Raw genomic sequence first — 8,250 nt, 5'->3', positions numbered from 1 at the left:
AATCAGCAGCTACGCCGGAGACAACGGGAAGGACGTAACCTGGGACTCGTCAGCCTGATGGGCGGAGCCTAGAGTGATGGATGGAAGGGTCACCAATGGTAGGCCACGATTGAAAAGCCGAGCAGTCCCGCCCCCAGGCCCGTGATGACGGGTCACGAGATGGAGGTAGGGTGGATGGTCTCTCGGAGAGGGTGTCGGAGCAGGTCTGGAGGATCCCTAGAGCCCACACGGTGGAGCTGCCTCCTGGGTGCGGACCCTTTGGCCAGCCTCGGGTAACAATCCCCAACCAGGGTGTCTGCCGGCTACCAGCGCCAGCTGTGTAAACTGCGGAACTGGTTCGGGTTTCGCTCTAAACCGGTACACAGACGCTGAGCACCTGCAGAGAAAGAGCCGGCTCCTCGGGCAACCCCTGTCCTCCAAGTAGCGGTGGCAGATAAAATTCAGGACGCCCAGTTACATGCTAATTTCAGATAAACAACGAATAATTTTGGTATGTCGCGAATGTTTAATGGTACATCTTTAAAATAAATTGTTGTGTCTGAGCGAGTGCTGACAGAGGACCACCACACACACATTTTAGAGTCCTTTACTGCCGGCGGCTGAGTGGGCTCATGCCCCAAAGAACTCTCGACCTTGAAGCCCAGAGCAACAGGGTTTATAAAGGCAAAAACCACAAAATCGGGAGGGCAATACATGGTTACTGGGGTCAAGCAAACCTAAAACCTATGCGAAACTAGTATCAATTATAATCTTGACAATACCAGTTACAATCTTAACAATTTCAATTATAATCTTGACATTAATCCAGATATTGGCTTAAATTGGACATAGACAAATTACAATTTTATCATTAACCCAGGTGCAGCCTATCCACTTCTAAGCTTGAGCGATCATGCTAAAGGGTTTCTATGCTTTGCCAAGTGTGATGTAGTGGCCTGCTATTGTCCAACTGTTTTAGACCATTGTTTCAGACCAGAGTCTCACGGTGAGGGGGGGTTGCCTTCCCAGAATGGAGTCTCATCTGCTCCAAAATGGAGTCTCTACTGTCCAGGTGTTACTTCAAAGTATTCATTGTTTATCTGAAATTCAGATATTAACTGGGTGTTGTGTATGATTTGCTAAGCCTGGTAACCCTATCTCCAAAAACTTTAAGATCCACAAAGATCAAATGGGACAGAAGATTAATTACTTTGATCTTGCAGTCACTCCATTTCCAACTTGAGGATAGGTGATGGCTAGACCTACTAATCAGACCCAGATTCTCCCTTCCAGCAGTTTGTAGTCTATTGTCAAGAAGTGACACAGTGTAGCATCTGTGGTGGGAAGATGCTGCCCCAGCTGATAACCTGGAGAGATGGCTCTGGTTTCAATATGCAGAAGGAAATGGGGAGGATTCCAGGTAACAGCCTGTGAGATACGATAGATAGAAAGCCTCCTCGGGTTGAGCATGAACTGCCTAGTTTGAACGAAGAAGAGATTATATGGGAGACCAAGACACAAGACCTAAAACTTTGAGTTGCGAGGGTAAAGTTACTGAAGATCTTGAATACATAGAAAAACTGCACTTCATTTGGTAAGGAGTGGGGAGCTATTGAAGGTGTTTGAGCATTGTTCAGTGGACAAATGTAAGAGAAATTTGGGGGTGGGCAGAATGCCTTACTGTTCCCAATCCCCATTTGTTCCCTTGGAATCAGCTGTGGAGGACAAAAAGAAGACTGCGATCAAAGCGGTGGCTACAGGGGTTCCCCACGCGGCGGGCCCACGCGAGGAAAGACTTGTACAACAAAGTGGAATCAGAAGAACACTCCCAGAATACTCAGTGTGAGCTTTCCAGAACCCACTGTGTTTACCACGGTCACTCTGAATCTAGGGAATGCAGAGTGGATTTCTTCAGGCAACCTCCGGAGATGGCGAACTCTTGACTCTCACGAGTGCACTTTTTTTCCAGGGAAGAATTTGCACAAATGTGACTTTAAAAGAAATCTGGGGGCCGGTGCTGTGGCGTAGTGGGTAAGGCCACCGCCTGCAGTGCCGGCATCCCATATGGGCCCTGGTTCAAGTCCCAGCTGTTCCACTTCTGGTCCAGATTTCTGCTATGGCCTGGGAAAGCAGTAGAAGATGGCCCAAGTCCTTGGGCCCCTGCACCCATGTGGGAGACCCGGAAGAAGCTCCTGGCTCCTGGCTTCGGATCAGCCCAGCTCCGGCTGTTGTGGCCAATTGGAGAGTGAACCAATGGATGGAAGACCTCTCTCTCTCTCTCTCTCTCTCTGCTTCTCCTTCTCTCTCTGTGTAACTGTGACTTTCAAATAAATAAATCTTAAAAAGAAATCTGACAGTGGAAAGAGAGAGCTTTGCATTAGCAATGTGAAATTATTAGAACCAAACTGTCTAAAGCAACTGATTTCTAAAACATCAACTCTAGCATGACTGGTTTGCAAAAATGTTATCATTTTTATAAAACTCTACTTTTAAGCATGATGTCTTTGCTTCTCGTCACACCTACTAAAAGTCCATTCTTTGTCCGCCTTGCTGCATGTCCCCAGACAGGTTTTGAACCCAAAGTCCTGCAAGCACTTATCTAAATTAACCTTCTTTAGGGGCACAATCAGCTAAAAGTGGAGCAGAGCTCCTGAAATTTTATCCAGCCCAAAGAAACAGGGAAAGGAGTGTTTTGTGGTTTTTTTTTTTTTTTTTTTTTTTTGCGATTTATTTGAAAGGTGGAGTTACAGAGAGAGGTCTTCCATCCGCTGGCTCACTCCCCAAATGGCCGCAACGGCTGGAGCTGGACCAGTCTGAAGCCAGGAGCCAGGAGCTTCTTCTGGGTCTCCCACATGGGTTCTGGGGCCCAAGCCCTTGGGCCATCTTCTGCTGCTTTCCCAGGCCATAGCTGAATTGGATCCCTCCCCCTCCCCCTCCCCCAGTCACTCTGCCTTTCAAATAAATAAATGAATAAATATTTTTTTTGACAGGCAGAGTGGACAGTGAGAGAGAGAGACAGAGAGAAAGGTCTTCCTTTGCCGTTGGTTCACCCTCCAATGGCCGCCGCGGCTGGCGCGCTGCGGCCAGCGCACCGCGCTGATCCGATGGCAGGAGCCAGGTACTTCTCCTGGTCTCCCATGGGGTGCAGGGCCCAAGCACTTGGGCCATCCTCCACTGCACCCCCTGGCCACAGCAGAGAGCTGGCCTGGAAGAGGGGCAACCGGGACAGAATCCGGCGCCCCGACCGGGACTAGAACCCAGTGTGCCGGCGCCGCAAGGCGGAGGATTAGCGTAGTGAGCCACGGCACTGGCCCATATGAATAAATATTTTAAAAACATGTTCTATATCTATCTAGGCTTTCCTCTACAACTATTTTACCATGTATGTGATTTTATTTTATTTTTTATTAAAAAAAAACCATGTTGTATAGTATTGCTTATTATATCTTAAAATGTCTTAGCTATCTTTCCAAGGTGGGAAGTAGACATGTATCTTACTCTTTTTAACAGGTGCATAGTATTCCATTGTCTGAGTTGTGGTGTCTGTAGGTTACTTCATTTAGCTAATTAATTAATAACTTTGCAAGTTAACCGATTTTAATGAAACCAATGATTACACAATAACATTTTATATACATTCACAAGAAACACTTTGCAACCTTTCTGGGGGTTGTAGAAGGAAAGCAGTGGGGAGCACACCCTTGCAGAGATTCTCCAGTCGGAACTGGGGGTTAGTATTTTGGTCTTTTGACTTCAATCCCTGAGCATCCATCTTTGTCTTCCCGATGATCACACGGACCTCCTTGCACTGGTGTCAAGCTCAGCCTGTCGTTGGTTTCCTTGAAGCACCTGGCTTTCTGCCTTTCCAACATCTCGACACCACCTGGGAATGCAGCTTTGGCCCAACCTCTTTGATTTTCACCTACTTGCTATGTTCGTCCCTGGTGTAGAAGTCCCAGTAGCCTGCGGGGCCCTTCTTGTTACCTTGCCCTACTTCGCCCTCCACAGCCATGTCCTGCCTCCTGGCTGGGCAGCTCCCCACACAACAGTTGCACAGTCAGAGATAGCTCCCAGTTGCTTTGTGTCCTCTGGCTTCTTGTGGGACTCAGTGCCCTCCCAGCCAGCAGGTCCCAGCCAACTTCCCGGATGAGCCTGATCAACTCCTTGGAAGACCCAGGTCCTGTGTTGACAACTGTAGGCTCATTGTTCATTTTTCACTTCTCAGTGTACTTGTACCTCTTCTTTTCCTTCTCTCTCTCTCTCTCTCTCTCTGTGTCTCCTTCTCTCCCTCTCTTCCTCCCTCCCTCCCTCCACCCCGCTTCCTGCTCCTGCTCTTGCTCCAACTCTTCATCCCAATCTCTGTCTCTCTTCCTATCCCGTTCCTATTCCTGGTAACTCCTGCTCCTTGTTCTGAGGATATCTTGGTTATGGAGCAGACATAAACCTCAATGTTTAAAAAAAAAAAAAAAAAAAAGTCCGCGTAGGCCCTGGGTGAGCTTGCTGAGGGCAGTGTCATTGTGATCAGGGTGGACTGGGCCGCCATGGTGGGCCGATCAGCCTCGCTGTAGATAGGAGTAGTGCAGAGATTGGTGTCAGGGGCAGGATCCGGGTACCTACTGCAGAGGCCATGTGGCCTGGCAGAAACAGCTCACTCCACTCCTATGCTTTGCTCCTGAAGAGCATATGATAAGTAAAATATGCTACCCACACATGTTTTTAGCTCAGTTCTGTTTCCAGAATGCTCATTTTTCTTAGTTCCCTTCTGGGGGCTTTTCTATCAATTGCACTTCCTCTTCCTCTTTGCTGGCAACCTGAGCTGAGACTTTTAGAAGCAGAGCGAGAACCAAGCCTTTCAACATATGTGTGTGTTGTAGGTCACCACCCAAGAATTTGGGCTCCTGGATCAACTTTGTCTTCTCTGCCACTGATTTGCCTGCCTCAGCAGTGGGGCCCTGCCCTGTAGTTAGCTGTGGTGCTCATCAGCTTGTTTTCCTCATAAGCTTTGTTCACAACATCTCTGGGCCCTGCCATGGTCCTGGTTTCTCTCTCTCTCTCTCTCTCTCTCTCTCTCTCTCTCTCTCAGTCTAGAGGTAGGGGCAGTCCTGAGAAGTTTCCTGAACCCTTCATTGGTGAGTTCGGATCAGTGAAAGGTGAGAGGCTCTTCCCCCTTGTGGCCACCTGGGGCCAAAGCGTTGGTGAGGGCCTCACTAAATCACTTTGGCATTTTTGCTTGCAGTCTTTCTTTTTTCCTTTTTAAAAAGATTTATTTTATTTAAGCGAAAGAAAGGCATTGTTACAAAGAGAGAGGGAGAGACAGAGAGGTCCTCCACCCATTGGCTCACTCCTCAAATGGCTGCAACAGCCAGGGCTGGGCCAGGCCTAAGCCAAGAGCCAGGATCTTCCATGTCTCCCACACAGGTGCAGGGGCCCAAGGACTTGGGCCGTCTTCTACTGCTTTCTCAGGCCACTGCAGGGAGCTGGCTCAGAAGTGGAACAGCTGGGACTCAAACTGGAACCATATGCGATGCTGGCTGCTGTGTCACAACACTGGCCTTGGTACCATCCATTTCACAAAATGAATGCAAACCTCTTTGCAATAATTGCAAAATATTTTGTATCTTAGATTTGGGCAGAAATTAGACTTGAACCCAGGTTTGGTTGATGCCAAATCCCAAATGTTTCCTGATACTTCTAGACAGGATTTTCTGGAAGATGGACCCTGGACGTGAAAGTGCTGGGAGCTGGTTTTCCATATTGCTGTTTTCCCAGCTCCTATATGGAGATTCCATCCCAGACCGCGAATGACTTATCACCTCTCTGGCTCAGCTTTGGTTGATTCCTCATCCTTGCTGCAGGTCTGGCTTTCTGGACAGACACAGAAGAAATCTCGTTGTTACAAATTAATTTTCAAAACCAGAAATGTACCCAAGCTTGATTGCCAGTGTTTGAAGTTATCTATAGCCCCATGAGTTGAGCAATCTATGTGGCATCCTAATCAATAATTTACAGCATCAAGTGCAGGGCTGGAGAGATGCCACGTGTGCACGCTCTGTGGGGGAAATTTGCTGCCTTCATCACATCACGCTCACCTTCTCCCCTCCAACCAAAAAGCAAACTGGAGCCACTTGCCAGGAAGCGGCAAGCCCATATTAATGACCCAGGGTGGGCATAGCATTATTCCAATTGATCGGGGACAGTGCAGCCCATAGAAAAGAACGTCTTTGAATCCCATCTTTCAAGATTTTGATATGGAGTTTGCCATCATGATGGTGTTTTATCGTATGTGTTCCTAAGAACTGGGTCAGCTTTTGTAGTATGGCTGTAATTTGTTTTGGACAGCAAGCAGTGTGAGTATACAATGCCTTTTTCATACTGAAGTTTAAAAATAGCAGCAGGCTTTTCTTTTTTAAAAAATGGTTTATTTATTTATTTGAAGGGCAGCATAACACACACGCACACATGCACACACACACTGTGAGAGACAGAGAGAGAGAGAGAAAGAGAGATGTTTCATCTTCTGGTTCACTCCCCAAATGCCTACAAACAACCAGAGCTGGGCCAGACCAAAGCCAGGAGCCAGGAATTCCACCTGGGTCTCCATGTGGGTGGCAGGGACCCAAGTACTTGGGCCATCATCTGCTGCCTTCCCAGGCACATTTGCAGGAATTTCTGCCGAGTTGGAAGCCGAGAGAGGACTTGAACAGGCACCCCAATGTGGGATGCAGGTGTTCCAAGCAGCGGTTTAACCTGACGCACCAGCGCAGGCTTTTGTAAAAACGGAAGTAACAATGCACCACTTGCCTACACTGACCATTATATATGTAGTTTAATGTAGCTGATTTTTTCCCCTAAATGAATCCATTGGCAATTTCTCCTCCTGCAGGTTCATTCTTTTCCACCCTACACATACCTTCTCCCCTGCCAAAAGTAAGCCCTATCTTTTCTGATCCTCAAGAGTATTTTATCATTCTTTTAAAAATTCTTATCAGTCTTTATCTTGGCAGGGTGCTTTCTTTGCTTGGAACTTTTTCTCCCTATTCCAAACAAGCTGCTTGTTATAAGCTATTTGCGTCTCATTTATAAGTTTATACATTACAACATCATTTGTAATTGGATCGCAAATGACCTGTTTGTCCACCACTAGAAGACTTTGGGTTAAATAACTTGGAGTCTGCCCATACTTTGGAATACTCTGCAGCTGTAATAAGAACAGAAAACTCCATGGATTGATTTAAAGATATACTCTTTTGTGAAAAGAAATCGAGGAGCAGAACACTGTATTATATGCCACCATTTATATAAGGGGGGGATAGACAGAGAGAGGCAGCTACAGATAGATTGTATTTGCTTATAGAGTAGTCCCTCCTTAACCAACGTTTTGCTTTCCATGATTTCATTACCCACAGTTAACTGCAGCGAAATAGAAAATTCTGGAACGAAAAAATTCAGAGGTGGGAGGAAGGCTGGGCGGCGTTGTGGTGCAACCAGCTAAGCGGCTGCCTGTGATGCTAGCATCCGTATTGAGTGCCAGTTCAAGTCCCAGCTGCTCTACTTCCAACTCAGCTCCCTGCTAATGCTCCTGGGAGAATAGCAGAAGATGGCCCAAGTGCTTGGGTCCCTGCTACCTACGAGGGAGATCTGGATGGAGTTCCTGGCTTCTGGCTTCAACCTGGACCAACCCCAGCTTTTATGGCCACTTGGGGAGTGAACCAGCAGGTGGAAGATCTCTCTCTCTCTCTCTCTCTCTCTCTGTCTCTGTCTCTTCCCCTCTCTTTGTCACTCTGCCTTTCAAATAAATAAATAAATCTTTAAAAAATTCATGTTTCAAATTGCACGCCATTCTGAGTAGCGTGATGAAATCCCGCTCACCTTTCTGCATCATCCGCCCCAGAAGTCAATCATCCCTCTGTCCGGTGTGTCCTCCTGCCCAACAGTCACTCAGGAGTGGTCTTCGTTATCAGACTGCCTGTTGCAGCCTTGCAGGGCTTGTGTTCCAGTAGCTCCCACATGGTGGCTATGTCACAATTCCTTTATCACTCACCCCACTTCATCTCATCACATAGGCTTTGTATCATCTCACTTCAGCTCAGGAAGAGGGTGAGGACAGTATGATAAGCTGTTTTGAGAGAGAGACCACATGGCCATACTTTCATTGCAGTATATTATTATAGTTGTTTTCTTACTATTAGTTATTGTTAATCTCTAATGGTGCCTAAATTCAACTTTACCATAGACATGTATAGGAAAAAACGTGGTGTATATTTATATAAG

General features: G+C 47.0%; 1 long non-coding RNA gene and 1 pseudogene across 3 annotated transcripts; one reads left to right on the top strand and one right to left on the bottom strand.

Annotated features, from left to right (window-relative positions):
- Window positions 1-139: 139 nt before the first annotated feature.
- LOC138847745 (uncharacterized) lies at window positions 140-7,810 on the top strand. Of its 3 annotated transcripts, none has more exons than XR_011385697.2 (2): window positions 140-1,573; window positions 1,695-2,328. It is a non-coding gene; the product is annotated as an uncharacterized LOC138847745 (long non-coding RNA). The 3 variants fall into 3 exon arrangements; XR_016228065.1 differs by lacking the exon at window positions 1,695-2,328 and adding an exon at window positions 7,386-7,810 and having other exon boundaries at window positions 142-490; XR_016228064.1 differs by having other exon boundaries at window positions 142-490.
- On the bottom strand, window positions 3,711-5,203 carry LOC149119583 (protein Red pseudogene; annotated as a pseudogene).
- Window positions 7,811-8,250: the final 440 nt, after the last annotated feature.

The sequence above is a fragment of the Oryctolagus cuniculus genome, chromosome X (genome assembly GCF_051225735.1).
Source record: "Oryctolagus cuniculus isolate XC-2025 breed Fujian yellow rabbit chromosome X, ASM5122573v1, whole genome shotgun sequence".
Lineage (NCBI taxonomy): Eukaryota > Metazoa > Chordata > Mammalia > Lagomorpha > Leporidae > Oryctolagus > Oryctolagus cuniculus.
The sequence above is the reverse complement of the archived record's forward strand: the minus strand, read 5'-3'. Positions and strand labels throughout refer to the sequence as shown.